At 41.7% G+C, this 16,463-nt stretch overlaps 1 pseudogene; it reads right to left on the bottom strand.

Moving 5' to 3' along the window:
• Positions 1-4,281: 4,281 nt before the first annotated feature.
• On the bottom strand, positions 4,282-5,557 carry LOC138844836 (NIF3-like protein 1 pseudogene; annotated as a pseudogene).
• Between the last annotated feature and the right edge of the window lie 10,906 nt (positions 5,558-16,463).

Raw genomic sequence — 16,463 nt, 5'->3', positions numbered from 1 at the left:
TGCTGAGCACTTGAGAGAGACTGGTATGCATTTGCTTGTGTATTTTAATATAAATATGTAACTTCCTTTACACTCTATGTTGCTAACTCATAGTTCACATGTGTTGTTATCCTATTAATAATGGGCCTTGTAAGCTTTGAACCATTTGCAAATAATAAATATGTACTGCTGCATATTAGTAATATTTACTTTTCTTATATTTACTTCTCTTTTATAAAGACCATTTTACATTCTTATGTAATATTTGATGCATACAAAAGAATATAATCAATATGCTGAGATACAAAACACAACAAACTAGCACTCCAAATCATTTAAGATTGGCACTGTATTTGTTTTTGGCAAGTGCTTGTTCTTTTATTATATATGTATATAATAAAATAAATATTACATATTAATATAATGAATATTTAATAACATAAAATCGTATAAATATGATAAAATATATTACATATATATATATAAAACCTTGTACATTTGGGAAAAAAATTCCTTAATGACATCTGATTTCCTGTTTATTCTACTTTGCTGAGCTGGCATGGCAAGGGATCTCAGCAATTATTCATTCCTCCCATTACTGGCACTTGTGAAGAGCATTGTGGTTATAAAATGAAAGCAGCATTCCCAATTCCTACCTGAAAACATAAAATGTTGCAAAAAAGGAATCTTTCCTGTAATGGAAACTAATCTGGGAGACATCTGTTGAAAAGGAATGAAAAGCACAAGTGAGCTCCACCTCTTACTGAATTGGGCAGGTTTTGCTATTGAGTTCCTCAGTTTCCATGAACTTACAGTATCAGCAGCAAACAAATGATAACATCAGTCACAACACACATTTTATATTATATGAATTTATGGTGGAAAGAAATTCCTACAAATATTTTTGTCAAAATATTGTGCTTGCTACCAAAATTAAGCATCTAAAAATGAAACCATCTAAACCTTGAATTATGTATTTAAAATAAATACTCAGGTGAATTTTTACAAACAGCATTTCAGTTACTCTGGGTAAATACAGTAAATCTCTATAATTCCATAGCATCTGGTTTCAGAGTCAACACAAAGTCAGAAAATTAAGCTGCCATGTACACAATAGCGAATCCATTCAAGAAACCAGGGCTGCTTGCTATGAGGCAAGTGGTGGGAGCAGGCCAGGAGTGGGGGCAGGGAGGCATCAGCACCCTGTCCTGCAGCATAGACTTTGGCACCTGGGGAAATCTGGCAGAGCCTGGCAAGATGAGGCACCCCCAGCCTCCAGGACCTGCTGGGAAGCTGAGATACCTTGGCCAGCCCCAGAGTCCTTGGGTCTAATCTCAGAGCTGGACCCCATTGCTGATCTTGGTGCCTTCAGTTCCAGCATCTAAGGCAGCCCACAAGGTGACCAATGGTCCAGGTGACTTCCTGTGTCCCCATGCCAACCCACTTCCCAAAGCCAATGCACCACAAGAAGATACAAAGATAAAGTTGTTTTAAAATGGGCAGTTTTGAGAACACGTGCAAAGTCACAGCACCATTAAATCACAAACAGATTTAGGTTTGCTCACTGTTTCTCAGTCCTCCCCTTCCTCCCTGCTCCCATGACTGCATATTTTGCTGCTACTCTGATGGGGAAAAATGCAAAATGCGTTTTCTCTTTTGTGGTTTGAAGAGTTGTCTAGAGCTGGACTTGGGATCAAATCCAAGGTTTTCTTTTTCTGTGGAGTGTTGTAGCCATTACATCTACATGCTTGACTGTGAGCATCACTTTTCCAGGCCTCCCTGAGAGGGTGCAGTTTATTTTCACAAGTACTACTCAGATATTATCTTTCATCATAGAGCACAGCCACTGTGGGCATTCAGCTCATTTTCTTATTTGTAGACAATAAAATTCATTTGATCTGCCTTCTATATTGGATTTTTCCACTTAATATGTTTCAAATGATACATTTTCAGCATTTTGTCTGTTTTCCTCCTGTTACAAAGTTTACACTAGGACTGGAGGACCAATCCATGGCAGTTACTCATAAAGCCTCTATTAGACTTCAATAACTGACTGAGGCTTTCTGAAATTTTTTTGCCAAGTTGCAGTTTTTTCTCATCCTAAGCCACAAGCCTTCCCATATGTATCACCACAGTGAAACCTAGAAGTTTAACAACAATTTGCTTGAAAATGTGGTGTTTTCAGAATTGGTGACTAATGATGGCACCAAACACAAATGGGCTTGGGCTCACTTTCTGTTTCTCTGATCATTTCAGTTACTCAAGTGTATATAAACCCTGACAGCTCATGTGAATGCAAATTCTGCCATTTAGGGTTAGAAGTTAAGTGTAGGGCTAGGTATAGGATGAGTGAGTGTTAGGGTTAGTATTAGGACTAGGATGAGAGCTAGGATTGGTGTTAAGGTTTAGATTGAGTGCTATTATTAAGGCTATTGTTAGGGTTGGGGTTAGGGTAAGATTTAGAGCTAGGTTTATGTTTAGTGTTGGTGGTGTTAGTATTAGGCTTATGGCAAGAGTTGGGGCTAGTTGTAGGATTAGGGTTCTGTTAAGTTTAGGCTTAGGTCTAGGGTTAGATTAAAAGCCATGGTTAGGGTTATGGTTAGGGCTAGGCTTAGGGTTAGGGCTACACAAAGAGTTAAGTTTAGCTTTTGGGTGAGAATAAGGATTAGGTCCAGGACTAGGGTTATATTTAGGATTAGATTTGTGATTAGAGTTATAGATAGGGTTAAGGCTATTGTTAGGCCTAGAGATAGAGCTAGGATTAGGGATAAATTTAGGTGTAGGGCTAGGGATAAAGTTAGACCTGTGGTTTTATATACATTTTATATATATAATATAATATATAATATATTTTATATATATGGTTATAAATATTTATTGTTATAAATATGGTTATATATCTATAATATATAGAGAGAGCTGTGGTTATATATAATATACAGTTGTAGTTGAAGTTAGGGTCATCATCACTAGGATGAGGCTTAGTCTTTGTGTTAGCATGATGGTTAGTTTAAGGCTGGTGTTAGATATAGCATTGAAGTTAGCATCAGGTCTATGGTCAAGTTCACACTGAATGCTAGTTTGTTTTAGGGTTAGGCCTAAGCAGAAAGATAGGATTAGTGTTGGGGTGAGATTTAAAATTAGTTTAAGATTAAGGTTAGATTTAGTTCTATGGTAAATTTTAGAGTTAGAGCCAGAGTTAGGACTATGGTTAGAGCTAGTGTGATAGTTAAAGTTAGGACTATGGATAGGTTTTAGGCCAGGGTTAGTGTTAGGGTTAAGGCAGAGTTAGGTTTAAATTTTGGTATTACTGTTAGGGTTAGAGTTGGGGCTCAGATTAGGATTAAGGTTAATGCTTGTGTTATTAAGGCTAAAGTTAGGGAAAGGATTAGTGCTAGTGTTAGAGTTTAGATTGGGGTAAAGCACCATGTTGGGATACAATTAGGATTTTGGCTAAGTATAGAGTTAAGGTAAGGTTATGGTTAAGATGAGGGCCAAATTTAGGGTTAATGCTTTGTCTAGTGATAGACCTAGTATTAGGCTTCAGAATGGGTTTAGATGTAGGATTAGGTTTAGGGTTAGGGCAAGGACTAAGGCTAGGGCTAGGGCCAGGGTAAGGATTAGGGCTTGGACTAATGTTATAATTTGGTTTATTTTTATAAAATAAAAAGCAATAAAGACATAGTAATCTGAATAGCAATCATATTAAAAACAACTTCCTCCTAATACATCTCATGCTGATTCTGAAACTGAGGTGAAACACTGGAATTTAGGTGGACCTACAGAACATGGACAAAGGGACAGACCATATCATCCCAAACTGGCTACTGCCTAAAAATAGGTGTTCAATTCCAAGTTTTTAAAGGACATTTTAAAACTAACCAATGGCAGAGATATCTAGGTTAACATATCCCAACTATAACTAAACTAAAGAGAGAATTACTTGGTTACTTCCCAAGAATCTTTAGTTGATCTTTCTTAGTATTTGCTCTTCATTATGGTAGTTCAGTTATTTCCTTATGAACTATAACATTTGTTGAACCAGATAAACTAGAAAAGATAATATAAGGGCAGTTAAGAAAGGTTTGCAGAAAATGGAGCTAAAAATTGTGTATTTTGTGAAATTTTTTTAATCTATGTAGTTTTCTCAAAATAAACATTTCCATGAACTTTTTGAAGCATCCTCATCCATCTTAAGATACTCTTCCAGAAAGATATATAAACTCCACTGACTCATGTTACACATCCACATGAGTGGAGATGCAATCTGTAGGTTGTATCATCTTGATGTTTCTGTATGCCTTATACCACACAAAGAAGAGCCCTGTCTGTCTCTGACAAGATAATATTAATCTAATTCTCCAAGCGGGTACCCAGAATATCACAAAGGTCAGAAAGAAAGCCTCATTCAGTGTTACTGTGTTCACAGAGGATGGCATTTATTCCTTGGGAAGTAGCATCCAGACCATCATGATGGGACATCCCACCCCTGAGGTACAGGTCTGCTTCCACACCCTGCAGGACGCTGCTCCCAGAACCAGCACACAGGGCCACAGCTTTGACTCATGACGCTAAGGTCCCTCCTACCCCAAGAGCTAATTGAATATGAGTTAGTTTGAGGTGTCTTTTGATTCACTCAATCATGGTTGCCAAGGCAACAGATTCATCCAGGGTGCATGATCGACCCATTCCAGTATGTAGAGCAAAGGCTTCTCTGCAGTGACAGAATTTCAGATCTCTGGTAAAGTTATCTGTTTTGAGAGAGCTGAGCCACCACCTGCATCAAAGGCTTCTCAGTACAATTCAGGCGGATCCTTATTTGTCTCCTCACCAATCCTAGCAGAAAAAGAAGTGACAGGAACACCTTCAACTTCTCTCACTGCAGACACAACTTTGTCCATATCTTGGGTATGGTTAATGTTGAATTGTACTCAGTGGTTCCCTCTATAGGAAAGCCATGAGCTTTGGAAGGATATATATGCCTGGATGTGCAGGCTCCAAGTCCTTTGGAAAACCACTTTTTCAATCCCTGGGGTGCAGCATCATAGGCTGTGTGAAGAGAGTAGATGCCAACTCTGTTCTCCAAAGCCCGGAACACCAGGCGCCCCTTTCAGGATGTCCAGGTAATACACTTTATGTGTAGGAAAATAGGTGGAAGGTAGGAAAAGATGAGATCTGCCTTCTTATGCAGAGCCTCCCCCATCACCTGCTCAGTCAAGTCATTGGTCAGGAAGAGTGTATTTATAGTTTGTGGTGGGCTTGTTCCACCAGCAATCCAACATTGTCCCAACTCTCAGCAGAAGACAGTGATGCAAAGTCCTTCAAGGAGGAAACGAGAGTCTTCAGATCCATGAAGGAACGGGAAGAATTGAAGTTCAGAGAAAGGACAAACCAGACTGTCATGGGGACCAGGCGTAAGCAAGATGACAACATACAGCAATTTTTGGGCAAAACTCAATTTGAGTCCAGGTACATCTCCATAGCCTTTAATCTGTCTTTTTACATTGGATTTTGTTTTCTAAACATCGCTTTTCAAGTTGTTGTATATTTGGATTGCAGAACAATTTGTAAGATGAATTTTTTTTTTTTTTTTTTTTTTTTTTTTTTTTTTGACAGGCAGAGTGGACAGTGAGAGAGAGAGACAGAGAGAGAAAGGTCTTCCTTTGCCGCTGGTTCACCCTCCAATGGCCGCCGCTGCAGCCGGCGCACCGCGCTGATCCTGGCAGGAGCCAGGAGCCAGGTGCTTTTCCTGGTCTCCCATGGGGTGCAGGGCCCAAGCACCTGGGCCATCCTCCACTGCACTCCCTGGCCATAGCAGAGAGCTGGCCTGGAAGAGGGGCAACCGGGACAGAATCCGGCGCCCCAACCGGGACTAGAACCCGGTGTGCCGGCGCCGCAAGGTGGAGGATTAGCCTATTGAGCCACGGCGCCGGCTGTAAGATGAATTTTTTTAACGTGCATTGCTAAAATGTTCTAAGTGAAGCTAATTGTCAACTTTATTAAGGAGGATTGCTTTCTGTCCACCTAGTGTAAAAATAAAATCAAGCAATGAAAAATGAGATTACAAATTTAAAGACAAAGAAAGATCTGAAATTAGACCTGATAGAAAATGAGGAGTCCAACAAAAATCCCATTATGTTGATTTAAGTCATGGCTGGCTTGTACTAATACCATATACAAATAAAAAGGAATGAAAGCTGCAGGTTTCATTTGAGATTCATCAAGTGTGAGGTATTATTTGAACAGCTACAAAGAAGCATTCAAGATGGAGAAGGAACTATAGTCTAAAGGTCATGGAAGACGTTCAGACTGGAAAGAGAAGTGTCTGATTACAGATGGCAAAATCAGTCAAGCAGAATCAGAGATTGGGATCAATGGGGGAATACCTAGATGGGTAATGTTAAGGAGAATGCAGATGGTTTCAGGAGGAAAATACAAGAAACCATCAGTGGAGTTCTGATAGAAACAGAGAGGAATTACCAGGGGAAAATCATATATAGTACTTTCAAATATGCCAAAGAAAAACATTTAAATGGGCGTTATGCATTTAGTGTAGTGGTTATGATGCCTATTTTTTTTTTTTTTGACAGACAGTTAGACAGTGAGAGAGTCACAGAGAGAAAGGTCTTCCTCCCATTGGTTCACCCCCAAATGGCCACTACTGCCATTGTGCTGCACCAATCTGAAGCCAGGAGCCAGGTGCTTCCTCCTGGTCTCCCATGCAGGTGCAGGGGCCCAAGCACTTGGGCCATCCTCCACTGCCTTCCTGGGCCACAGCAGAGAGCTGGACTGGAAGAAGAGCAACCGGGACAGAACCAGCACACCAACCAGGACTAGAACCCACAGTACTGGCACCGCAGGCTGAGGATTAGCCTAGTGAGCCACAGCACCGGCCTATGATGCCTATTAAGATACCCTAGTTCTACTTTAGAGTGCCTGGATGTGACTTCCAGAATCAATTAATTAGGCTTCTATCATTACCTCTGAGAGACTGGGACTACATTTCTGGCTCTTGTATTCAGTCTTGGCCCAGGTCTGGCTGCTGTGGGTGTTGAGGAATGAATTAATGCAAAAAAGTGTTCTCTCTACCTATATGTCTCATTCTTCCTAGCTCCCTTTCTCTTGAAGATAAAACTATTTTTTAGACATGACAAAAGATTCAATTAATGCAATGATTAGAGAATAGCCTTTGGCTCTGACTATAATTTATGTTACTGGTAAGTGTTTCAGGGTTTCAATTAAGACTAATTTCAGTAGGTTAAAATTCAAATGTATAGTAGAATGATTTGCCTGAAAATATAACATTAAAAAGTGTCTGTGCAACCTACATTAATAGACTGAGAAAAATGCATGGACAATAATTTAAGGCCACACAATAGATTTTGTCCTCCACATACTCCTGGTCTTATCTATATATAAGTACAGGCTCCAAAAGGCTATCAAAGATCATACTGTTTTAGCAATTCCAAAATAAGCTAAATAACCTGTTTATGCTTTTTTTTTAATTTGACAGGTAGAGTTAGACAGTGAGAGAAAGAGAGAGAGGTCTTCCTTCTGTTGTTTCAGCCCCCAAATGGCAGCTACAGATGGCACTGTGCTGATCTGAAGCCAGGAGCCACGTGCTTCCTCCTGGTCTCCCATGCAGGTGCAGGGGCCCAAGCACTTGGGCCATCCTCCACTGCCTTCCTGGGCCACAGCAGAAAGCCGGACTGGAAGAAGAGAAACCAGGACTAGAACCCATATGGGTTCCAGTGCCCATATGGGATACTGGCACCGCAGGTGGAGGATTAACCAACTAAGACATGGTGCTGGCCCCTGTTTATATTTTAACACTAGGTAATTCTTGGCTCTGCAGCATATTGAGTGTTTATTTCCAGCTTTGAACTAAAACACTATGCACAACATCATCTTTATGACTCGTAAAGGTTCTGTTTCAGAATACATCTCATAGGTATTTAGCAAATTTCCTCTTAATTTTTAAATTAATTTTTAAATTGAAATGTAACAAATATATCTTTTTGCTATAGCATCAGAAAGACAAGAGACTATCTAAAGCCATACAACCCTGAACCTCCCACTCCCAATCTCATCTGATCTTGGAAACTAAGTTGGGTCAGGCCTGGTTAGTACATGGGTGGGAGAAAGACAAGATATTAATTTGCTCTCAGCTTACATGGCTCTATTTTCTTATAACCGTGCCAACTTTATCTTGTTCATGTGCATTCTCTAATGATGAATGTTGTGTTTGCCGATCCATTTTAAGTAACAAATTTTCATAAAGGTCCTAAAGCACAATGTAAAATGAGCTGAGAAATGATGAAGTAGCAAGTTACTGAGATATATTAATTTCTCTGGTCTTAGAAACATGTAGACATGTAGAAGTCAATAGAACTATATCTGGAAGAGAAAGTGAAAGAAGGTGGTAGTTGTGGGGAGCAACTCAAACTAGACTAAGTTACTGGAATTAAGACTTATTCTATGCATCTGCTCTCCCACAATATGGCACTGGGAGAGGAGTAAACAGCTTCTACACAGCTGCCTCTCACCAACTTGACAAGCTGCAGGAGCTGCTCCTGATTGGAGGAGAGCAGCGTGCTCCGCATGTGGGTAGCAGAGTTGGGATTGGTGGAAGAGGACTATAAAGGAGGAGAGAGACAACATGCACCAGGAACACCTGAGAAACATCTGAGCAGCCCCCGCGAGAGCCGGCCGGTGGTGTGCCACTCCCCCGTGGAAATGGGGAAAGTGTCAGGGGGAGCCGCCCTTCCACGGAGGTGGAAGGATGGCAGCCCACCCGGGAAGAACCAGCAGCAAACCCGGGAAGGGCTGAGCAGACAAAAGAACAGCGCAGGGTCTAGTGTCGTTCCTCCGCGAAGAGGGGGAGCGACAGTAGTGAGAGAACTGGTCAGGATTGTACCTACATTTCACTGTGCAAAACTAGATTATGATAGAAATGTATACAGAATAACAGATATATAAGCTGGAAGAACAAAAACAATAAACCTCCCTATGCAAGAATAGTGTTTTACCCATGATTACAGGCTGGAAAGAATTCTTGAAAGGGCATACACAATTTATTAATTAGCAAAGATTAAACACAACTTAGTTTCATGAAGACATTCATTTGCTACTGATTTTGTAAAAAATGTAAGTTAGTAAATGTGGTGGAATGAGAAGGCCATGCCAAGGTGGCCACTGGCAAGTGAGTGTCAGTTACTCAGGAATGGCTTTGAAACCCACTTGGCAATGGAGCCTGCTTGGCAACAGGCTGTGATTGGTTGGGGCATAGGTTACCCCTTGACCAGATTGGCTGGTCTTGGCTATATAAGATGTTATTCCAACTGTAATAAACGAGTTTGCGGGCTGCTCGCCTCAAGCCTGCTTTCACCTGACTCCTGGGGTCTATGTGGTGACTCCGCACCTCTTGCCCCCACCATGCTGCTCCTCTCAGAAATGAATCCACTGCAACATTGTTGAGAAATCAACAGCAACAAGTAAAGATAATATAATTTTAAGAATTATTACCCAAATTAATTACAGAATTGCAAAGAAAGATCATGTGTCACTAACAACTGAACAATGGAAAATAATTCAATGATATTAGCTATGTTCCTCTTAATACAGGGATACCCTGGGGATGCCATGTTAGCATTTTTCAATAGAGTATCTCCAGATTTTATGTAGCTAAAACTCCATAAAAAGCATGCATGTTGGAGGATTCAAAGAAGGTGGAATAGGGAAGGGCATATACTAGTGGTAACTAGTTTCAAAAAATGTTGGAAGTACATTATTGGGGAAGAGTTAGAGAAAACTGCGGTGGAAATTCTACAGGAGAGAAACACCATGGATCAGTGTGGAAGATGCAGACATGCAACATGAACACAGACACAACATGATGCCAGCAGCCAAGAGGAGGAGAAAGCACCAGCTTTGGAGAGTGAGGTGAGATCAGACTGCAGCAACCCATACCACTGGTGATATAGACAGAGGGAGATGTTGACATGAGCCTGGCCTGGAGCTCTGAGGGGAAAGTGTACCCACTGACCCAGTAAAAAACTAGGGGGGACATGTTTCTCTCACTACATTCACTAAGCAATGATGCCCAATAACCAGTTGAGAGAAGGTGGGCACCATTTTGGACAGAAACAGAAGATGCAGAAGCTCTAGTGCACGTGCCCAGCACCTGGCTGAGACAAGATGCCATCTACTACCAGTACCAGTGGCAGCAGCTTGAATGCATGCAACTTGCAACTGATGGGGAGAAGGAAGCATTTGGTTGGTGGCTATTGTGCATGTGTGTGATCTAGATTCTAACAGAAGGAAAACTCCATGTTTCCCACTGACTTTGAGTCTGGCTGGCAAATTGACTAGAGTCTGTGTACCCACATATTACTGAGGTCCCCCCAATCTCTCAACATGTCACAGGCTCCAATGCTCAAACTGTCAAGGCTCTTGGAATGTCTCTGCCTCTCTGTGAATGAGACAGTCTAGCAAGGTGGATCAAATCCTCTGCACCCATTGACAATGGGAGCCCTGTGTGCTGAGACTGTGGAAACCCTGTGACTGCATAAGAAGGCACAGGATATAGCTGGTTCTCTGGGCAACCAATGTGAGCTGCTCTACAGGCTCTTATCAAAAGAGAAAATTTTAAAAACCACAGGCAAGTGAAAAATGCTCAATATCACTAGTCACCAGGGAAGTACAAATCACAATCACAATGAGGTTTGACCTCACCCCTGTCACAGTGGCTCTCAAACAGAAATCAACAATCAACACATGCTGGCCAGGATGTGGGGAAAAGGCATCTTAATCCACTATTGGTGGGAAAATAAACTAGCACAGCTGTTGTGGAAGACGTATGGAGACACCTCAGAAACTTGAAAGTAGATATAGTATATGACTCAGCAATCTCAATCCTGGGAATTAATCTAAGTGAAATGAAATAGGCACATGAGGGGCCAGCACTGTGGTGCAGTAGGTTAATGCCCTGGCCTGAAGTGCCGGCATCCCATATGAGCACCAGTTCTAGTCTTGCCTGCTCCTCTTCCAATCCAGCTCTCTGCTATGGCCTGGGATAGCAGTGGAAGATGGCCCAAGTCCTTGGGCCCCTGCACCACATGGGAGACTTGGCAGAAGCACCTGGCTCCTGGCTTCAGATCAGTGCAGCTCTGGCCATTGCGGTCATCTGGGGAGTGAACCAGCGGATGGAAGACCTCTCTCTCTATCTCTACCTCTCTCTGTAACTCTGTATTTCAAATAAATTAATTAAATATTAAAAAAAAGAAATAGGCGTATGAAAGAGCTATCTGTATCCTCATGTTCATTGTAGCTCAATTAACAATAGCTAAGATATGGATTCCACCTAGACTTTTATCAACTGATGACTGGATAAAAACATTGTGTGTATATATATATATATAAAATAAATAACTACTCAGCTATAAAATATAACAAAATCCTTTGTTTTGCAACAAAATGAATCCAATTGAAAACCATTAAATTTAGTGAAATAAGCCAATCCCAAAAAGACAAACACCTTATGTTCTCCTTGATCTGTGGTAACTAATAGAGCAGCAAAAAATGGAATGTATAGGAGTGAAATTGGCATTCTGAGAGTTTATGATTGTTTACAGCCCTTGTCTCTACTGCTGAACAACAGTGCTGTACTCTTTACTTAGTATAGGGTGAATCTTAAGAGCAAAAAGTCCACTGAAAGTAGATCAGTGTAGAAAGTAAGAGAAGTAGGGCTGGAGTCCACTGAAAGTAGATCAGTGTAGAAAGTAAGAGAAGTAGGACTGGCACTGTGGTGTAGTATGGAGAACTGTGCCCAATTTCAGTCCCAGAGGCTCCACTTCCAATCCAGCTCCCTGCTATGTGTCCGGAAAATATCAGATCACTCAGGGGCTTGGGCCCCTGCAACCACATGGGAAACTTGGAAGAAGCTCCTGGCTCCTGGCTTTGGACCAGCCCATCTCCATCCATCGCAGCCATGTGGGGAGTAAACCAGTGGATGAAAGATCTCTCTCTGTCTCTTCCTTCCTTTGTCTTTGTAACTTTGCCTTTCAAAAAAAAAATGAATGGATCTTTAAGGAAAAAATCAGACAGGGAATTAGAGAGAAAGGATGAGAGGGGATGTGTGGGTGGGAGAGAGGATAGGGTGGGAAGTATCACTATGTTCCTAAATCTGTATATATGAAATACATGAAATCTGTTTACCTTAAATTAAAAAAAATAAAAACTGACATTTAATTTCAATAGCTGTAAAATAGAATAACTACAATAAAAAGTTCTACTTGTAGGCCTAATAAATTGGAATAGTAATAAAAATGTAATATAATTTTAAAAAAGGTCTGACTTTAACATGTATCATCCCAGATGATGCATTGAAAACCTAATATCTGGGACTGGTGCTGTGGCACTGTGGGCTGAGCCTCTGCCTGTGGTGCCAGCATCCCATATGGTTACCAGTTCACATCCTGGCTGATCCTCTTGCAATCCAGCTCTCTGCCACTTGTGAAAGCAGTGGAGAATGACCCAAGTGCTTTGACCCCTACATTAATGTGAGAGACCTGGAGGAAACTCCTAGCTCCTAGGTTCAGATTGGGCAAGCTCCAGCCATTGTCACCATTTGAGGAGTGAACCATCAAATGGAAGACCCTTCTCTCTGTCTCTCCCTCTGTCTGTAGCTCTACCTCTCAAATAAACAAAATCTTAAAAAAAAAAGTCCCCAAGACAATAGTTTCAACCCTCAGGAATAGATTGACAGCAATTTTGAAAGGGCCTGGAGGTGATAAGTTTTATCTCTTACACTCTCTCTCACCATGTAATGACTTCTGCCAAGTTAAGTTACAAGAATATGGCCCTCTCCTGATGGGGACTCTTGATCATGGACTTCTCATATGGACTGTAAGACACACTTTTTCTTTATACATACACATTGTACACTGGTTTTGTAACAACACAAAATAGACTAACACTAAAAATAGATCAATACATATTTTCTCATCTTTAGGAAAGAGAGAAGGAAAATGGAGAGCCAGCGTGTGGCTTAGCAGGTTAAACTGCTGCCTGGAGTGCTGGCATCCTATTTGGGCACTGATTCTAGTCCTGGCTTGCTTTACTTCTGATAACTCCTTATTAATATGCCTGGAAAAGCAACAAAAGATGCCCTAAGTACTTGAGAGTGTGTACTCATGTGGAGAATTGGATGAAGATCCTGACTTCTGGCTTCAGCTTGATCCAGCCCTGGACATAGCAGCCATTGGTGAGTGAAACAATGGATGGAATATTCTCTCTCTCTCTCTCTCCCTCTGTCTCTCTCTATTTTTCCCTCTCTCTCTCTCTCCTTGTCTCTTTCCCTCTCTCTGTAATACTGCCTATTAAATAAATAAATCTTTAAAGCAAAACAGAACACTAGCTTCTGGAGGATATCATGTTAATTTAAAAAAAAAGAGAAGGAAAATGCACAGAATGTTAGAAAGGCATGAGGCTATTAAGTTTTTATTTTAAAATTTTTTTAAAGATTATTTATTTGAAAGTCAGAGTTACAGAGAGAAAGAAGGAGCAGCAGCAGAGAGAGAGGGGTCTTCTACCTGCTGGTTCACTCCCCATTTGGCTGCAACAGCTGGAGCTGCACTGATTTGAAGCCAGGAGCCAGGAGCTTCTTCCAGGTTTCCCAAGTAGGTGCAGGAGCTCAAGGACTTGGGCCATCTTCTACTGCTTTCCTAGGCCATAGAGAGAGCTGAATTGGAAGTGGAGCAGCTGGGACTTGAACCGGTGCCCATATGGATGCCAGCTCTGCCAGCAATAGTCTTACCAGTTGTGCCACAGTACCAGCCCCATTTTTTTTTAATTTAGTTCATGTCTGTTCTCTAATGAGAATAGGGAAGGATTTAAAAATTTTTTTTATTTGAAAGGCAGATTTACAGAGAGGCAGAAAGAGAGGGAGAGGGAGAGGGAGAGGGAGAGGGAGAGGGAGAGGGAGAGGGAGGGAGAGAGAGAGAGAGAGAGAGAGAGATCGTCTATCCACTTGTTCACTGCCCAAATGGCTACAAACAGCCAGAGCTGAGACAATCTGAAGCCAAGATCCAGAGCTTCTCCTGGGCCTCCCATGTGATTGCAGGGTCTCAAGGACTAGGGCCATCTTCCACTGCCTTCCCAGGCCATAGCAGAAAGCTGAGTGGGAAGTGAAACAGGCAGGACTTGAACCAGCATATATAGGGGATCCCAGCACTGCAGGCAGTGGCTTTACCCACTATGCCACAGTGCCAGGCCCATGAGATTATTTAGCAACCAACATAAGAAGCATACTTCAAAAAGTTTGCAGAAAGTTGAATTAAAAATAAGAGAAGACTGAAAATAAGCTGAAGAATAATTAAGTAATCACTTTACTGGAGAAAAATTAATTTTATTGGATCTTGGAAATATATAGATGTCCTTATGATCATAACTGGAAGAGAAGATGAATGGAGAGAGTTGTGGTATGCTTTTGTACACTATTAACTATCTGTTTTAATTGAGTGGTTGCAGTAGCTCTGATTGGATCTGGCTCTGGTTGAAGATCTCAACTTGGTGGCTGTTTTAATTAGACTAGGCGCTATAGGAGTGTAGGACCCCAAAAGCGATGTCCTTTTGTGACGACCCCAGAAACACAGACTCCAGACCAGACGATGCAAAAGGCAGGAGGCAATTTTATTTCATTTGCGCAAATGGGCCCTCTACTGCTGCAAGCAGCAAGAGAGAGGAGCCCTGAACAATCATTTTACACAGTTTTTAAAGGGCAAAACCACAAAATTAACATACTATAGGGTGGCGTAAGTTTATTGGGCAACTACAAGGGGAGGAGGTCGTCGAGGAGGAGGAGAAACAGGGGGCTACGTGCCCTACGTGTCTAAGCTTGGATATGGGGAGGGGGTCCTTGAAGAGCAGAAAGGGGTGGCTACGTGCCCTACGTGCCTCAGGGTTTCTTTGTTAAGCTTGAACAAGCACAGGGGAGGGGGCTTATGTGCATACCAGGATGTTCTGTCGCCCTTATCTCTGGGTAGTAGCCCTTATCTCTGGGTAGTAGCTATCTGCTTTCTCTGTGAACTTAGTTTACTCCCCATTTCCCAGGACTGTTTTATTAAGGCCATTCTTATGGTGGCTCTTGGCTCTCGGCCGTTCCTTTCAGGAGGTTCCCAGCACTCTTGGTGAAACGGCGCACCTACCCAACCCCACAGCCAGTCCTGCTAGGCCCCGGCGTGTGCAGTCTTCCCTGTAAAAGAGGGACCATAGCCTTTCTCTGCACTCTATTCCAGCCAATGTGGCCTGCCGCACCCATGCAGGCCTAGCCAGATATTTCCTGGGAGAGTGCTGCCCAGGGCTGCTTTTTTTCTCCCCATTTCCAATTCAATACCGCTCCTCACTAGGAGGGGGGCAGAGGAATTGCCTTTGGCTAGTACTGGCCTTACCTGAGGGAACAAGAACCTTAATCCATTAACCCTTTCCAAACTGATGGGTTTTTCTCTTTACAGTTAATGGAAACTTAAACAATGGGCTCATATGCTGATGATCAACTCTTTTCTGTGCTACTGTAGCTAACTTATCTAATGAGAGTTTTCATGTGTCTTGAAGGTTTCATGTTTTTCTATTGCCAGTATGAGTATTGATTGGAAAAACTACAATGAGAAGCTGTTTAGGTTATTTTCCTGTTTTAATGTTTGAGTGATTACCTAACTGATCAGATCTATCCCACAGTCTTGGTTAAACATACTAATTTTTAACTAAAGAAGTTTGACTCTCTGACATTTTAAATTCTAAACTGAGTCTTTCAACTTTGGGGCTTCCAGTCGGATCCCTGGAACTCTCAAAGGATGAGACTCACAAATTTGTTAAAGTACAACTGTTTGAGTCAATTCAAATTATACAATGTTAGAGTTGGATTGCTCTTGCCACCCCAAAAACGCTCCAAGAGACTTTCTCTCATGCAATTAACAAAGGGTAAGGTTTATTGATGATCCGACATGTCGGGGCCCCCGTCCCAGTACAGGCGAGCGGCCCCAAATAGTCTTGGGTTGGGGTTTTTATACATGTTTAAACAAAGAAAATCAATCATTGCATAGATCAGACAGAGGTATAGAGTAAACAATTGATACAAGTTAAGTGATTTTACAACCAGTTGATTTATGAATACAGGGAGTACAGGATATCAAGTAAGGGCCTGATTAGACCTCAGAGAACCATATGGCCTATACAGGGAGTATCAAAAAGCCTCCTATTGCCAAAAGGGAGGGCCACACAACAAACACAACAAGGTTGCAGGAACTGCCTTGATGATACCTAGGAATGCAGCTGAATGGCGATAAGGGACACATGGTGGGGTCAGGGTTCCAGGAGGCAAAGAGATATACAGTGACTTCTTCTATCTTACTTAGGTGAAACTAAGGTTACGCTCACATTGGGGTAATTTACTGACTAATTAACTTTATAGAGAATGGCTATGCAGA

The sequence above is a fragment of the Oryctolagus cuniculus genome, chromosome 12 (genome assembly GCF_051225735.1).
Source record: "Oryctolagus cuniculus isolate XC-2025 breed Fujian yellow rabbit chromosome 12, ASM5122573v1, whole genome shotgun sequence".
NCBI lineage: Eukaryota > Metazoa > Chordata > Mammalia > Lagomorpha > Leporidae > Oryctolagus > Oryctolagus cuniculus.
The sequence above is the reverse complement of the archived record's forward strand: the minus strand, read 5'-3'. Positions and strand labels throughout refer to the sequence as shown.